Raw genomic sequence first — 4056 nt, forward strand, 5'->3', positions numbered from 1 at the left:
TTATTGTTGCTTCTGCCAGCAAGTGTAAGCCCGCCGCCTCTGCCCTTTGTAACGGGCAAGATGTAGTACTTACTGCCAGCTCGGAGCTGCTTACTAGAGATGTCCAGCACCGGATCAGGTTGAGCATTGCCCTTGACAGGCAATGGCGTTGCAGTGAAGGCAAGGAGAAGGATCAGCGAGGGTTAGACTAACGTGCTTCTCATTGTTATATCGTTATATTTTTTGTTCTTATCTTTTGTTGTTGCATGTAAATATCCCTTATGAGACCAAATTTATAGAATTAGGCTAGCTAATTGACGGACAGCATGTTGGTTGGATTTGACTGTCCGATTTGAGAAGCCGATGGCCGCCCAGAAGACATGAGCGGATTATCAGATTTTGCTTTGTGTGCTGTAACCCACCCACCCCCCCCAAAACAAAACAGCCTGATTAGAAGATTTAATACAAATTCCAAGCTATGGAAAGCGTAATTTAATTAGAAAGTCAAAGATTTAGTTTAGAGTTAGAAGTCAATACGCTTATCTTTTCTCTTAGACTAAATTTAACGGAATTTAGATCTGATTCCTGTGTCTTTGTTGATGGTTTTGTCATTTTGTTTTGCATGGTATATATGTTTATTCTTAGAAGAACAAGTTTTTTAGCTGAAGTTGGCCTGGTCAAGCGACGAGTTTATTGAAAAATTAAAGTAGCAAAGAAATGATAAAGCATATGTATAGGGAGGCACAACATGAGCCCTGTCTTTTAATTCAAAAATCGCACCAAGAATTTGAAAACAAAAAATGATGTAAAAAGACATACAAGAGATGATCAAAACATGTTACTAGCAGATCTATTGGCTATGTTGATATAGAGATGTCTTTTAGTATTATATTATGTGAAATTAATAGCCGTACACCTTAAGTTTACTTTGTTATAAAAAATATTACAAAGTTTTCAATTTGTTTTAACTTTTCATCCTAAATTTTCAAAATCAAATAATAGTTTAAATCTAAAAAAAATTTGTGATAACCAATATTCAATTAAATACACTTAAAACTCTAATATTTTCCTTAAATTCGTGGACACCCAATCTATTTAGCCAATTCATTTTCTTAAGTAAAAAAGCTAAATTAATTTTTATTATTTATGGTGCAAAGTCAAAAATTCCATTGAATTCGAAGGAGAATTGGCATTTTACTTAAATTTTGTTAAGTATTCTAGCGGTGTGAACGTTTTGCTGAATGATTGATATAAATTACAAACTTAGGGTGGAAAATCAAATAAATTCAAACTTTTCTTATATTTTTCATAACATGTAAAGTTAGGGCATGCGGCTTATAATTTTTCTAAATTTTAAGTGCTTAAAACTATATTATATATCCTTAACAAGGTTCCAACTAAAGTGACTATCAAGTCCCCTTACGAGCTTTAGACGAGCAAAAATCCTAGTCTAAAACACTTGCATGTTTGGGATGTCTAATTGAGGCAAGGCCTTATAGGCCTAACGTGAAACAGTGAGTTGTTATTTTTATGACTCCATGACTAAGTTGATTTTCGAGTTGGAAAATGCTTAGTTCTTTAAGGATGTCGAGTTTGCGGGTGTGATACAGCTAGGGACTTTGTCTTTGAATAGGGATATGTTGATATTCCTATAGATGTTATTGGCATTTATCAGGGTCTCATTCCCCTATACAAGAAGTTGCTCCAGAAGAATAAACTTTACCATCTTAAGAACCTACTCTATTAAGGAGGTTCGCTAGAGAAAGGAGAAGTGCAATGCCAAACGACTACATTGTTTTTTTCCAAGAGCATGAGGTAAACATTAGAGTGACAGAAGATAATCTAATCAATTAATGTCAAGCCATAGAAAGTTCTAACTCTCAAACGTGGATTGATGGCGTGAATGAGGAGATGAAGTCTATGAAGGACAATGACGTGTGGGATCTTATCCCATTACCAGAAGGTGTGAAACTTATTGGTTGCAAATACATATTTAAGACCAAGAGAGATTCGAAAGGCAATGTAGAGTAGTACCATGCGTGTCTTGTCGGAAAGGGCTTTATACATAACGAAGGTAGCGACTATAAAGAAACTCTCTTCGATTTCTTTGAAAGACTCTTTCAGGATTCAATCTTATACATCAAATGGATGTGAAGATAGTTTTTCTCCATGATGACATTTATGAGAATATCTATATCGTGTAAGCAGAAAGTTTGCGTCAAGAAACCCAAAGAATATGATTTGTAAGCTCAAGAAATCCATTTATAAACTCAAGCAAGCATCTCGACAATGATATTTCAAGTTTCATCAAGTGATTATCTCATTCAATTTTGAGATGAATTTGGTCAATGATTTCATAAACCATAAGTTCTATGTGAGCAAGTATATTTTTCTACTTTTATACATCGATGACATTTTGCGTGCTAGTAATAATATAGGCTTATCACATGACATTAAGAGATTTCTAGCTAAAATTTTAAGATGAAAGATCTTGGTGAGCCTCTTTTGTATTAGGCATATAGATGTACCTGAATTGCTCCTAAGGTATTCTTAGATTATCACAAAAACGTTATATCAAAATGATTCTCAAGAGAAAACAAAAGGCCACATGCTCAAATATTAGAGGCTAGATTTGATTGAGATCGTCGGGGTATATTGACTCCAATTTTGCTGGATGCCAAGATAGTATGAAGTCCACATCAGACTACATCTATCTTCTAGTTGGGGTTGTTCTCTCTTGGAATAATGCTAAACAATCTTTTACAACCTCTTCTATAATGGCAACAAAGTTCATAGCATGTTATGAAGTATCCAATCATAGAATATAGCTGCAAAATTTTGTTATGGGACTATGAATAGTAGATGGTATAGATAGATCACTTAAGTTATCTTGTGGCAATAAGTCAATAATGCCTTATTCCAATAACAACAAGAGCTTGATGAAGTCAAAGTATATAGACATCAAATTCCTAATTGTTAAAGAAAGAATTTAGAATGGACAGTTGTGTGTAAAGCATGTGAGCATAAACTCTATGATTGCGGATCCACTTACTAAGGTATTGCCACCCAATATGCTTCATGAGCACACTACTTGTATGGGTGTCATGTTATTAGAAGATATTTAGTTTAGTTGGAGATTGTGATTTTAGATTCTCATATAATATAGACATTTTTCAGTTATTTCAGTTTATCGATATTTCAGGTTATTTTCTGCAGAAATAAAGTTTTAATTTATTCACACTCTAATTTTAATATGCTTTGATCTCATTGAGGTTTAAGGTAAACCAGTTGGAAATAAGCATCTTAAGATCACATTGCATGAAATTTCTATGCTGCACATCAACATTATAATCCATGTCTTCACATCAACATTAAAATCCATGTCTTTTAGTTCTAGGCATAGTGACCATGCCTGGATCGAGTTATAGGAGTTTTAACAAAGGCCGCCTTTGATCCTATGTTGGTATAATTGATAGACTTGATTGGTTATAGAAACATTTCGATAATAATAGTAACGTTGAGCTCATACAATTATTTTTACAAAGCCTAATTATACGGTTACATAAATAGCCCAAATGGGAGATTGTTGAATTTTTTAATCTAGCATTGTTAGATCCTTAATCTAATGTTGGGCTTATATATGAATAGTTATGTGTTGCGAACTGTCGTATATGGTTAAACTCAATTAAAAGTGATCTATTAAGGTCTACAATAATATAGGCTTTCATGTATTTAATAAGGTGTGGACTTTTAATGTGTAGAGACTTAAGAGTAATTTCTATTTCTATGACTGGTTGAAATAAGAATACCTGAAACAAATAGAAAAATTATCTATATAAGTAGTCATGATCCTCAGGTCACATGTATCATTTTATTCTTTCTGACATCCCATCTAAGGGTTTGAGATGCCTCTTCCTGCTTCAACTCTTGTGAGTTCTCTTTAATTTTCTCTCTTTTTCTATTTATTTTATTTTTTAATTTTATTCCTATTTTATTTTTCTAGTTATGTTTATCAATTAGTTGAAAAATTATAGTAATCGATTTTAGAGAGGATGCAATCGATTCTCTAGTGGGTCC

The sequence above is a fragment of the Citrus clementina genome, unplaced genomic scaffold (genome assembly GCF_000493195.1).
Source record: "Citrus clementina cultivar Clemenules unplaced genomic scaffold, Citrus_clementina_v1.0 scaffold_3, whole genome shotgun sequence".
NCBI classification, from domain to species: domain Eukaryota; kingdom Viridiplantae; phylum Streptophyta; class Magnoliopsida; order Sapindales; family Rutaceae; genus Citrus; species Citrus x clementina.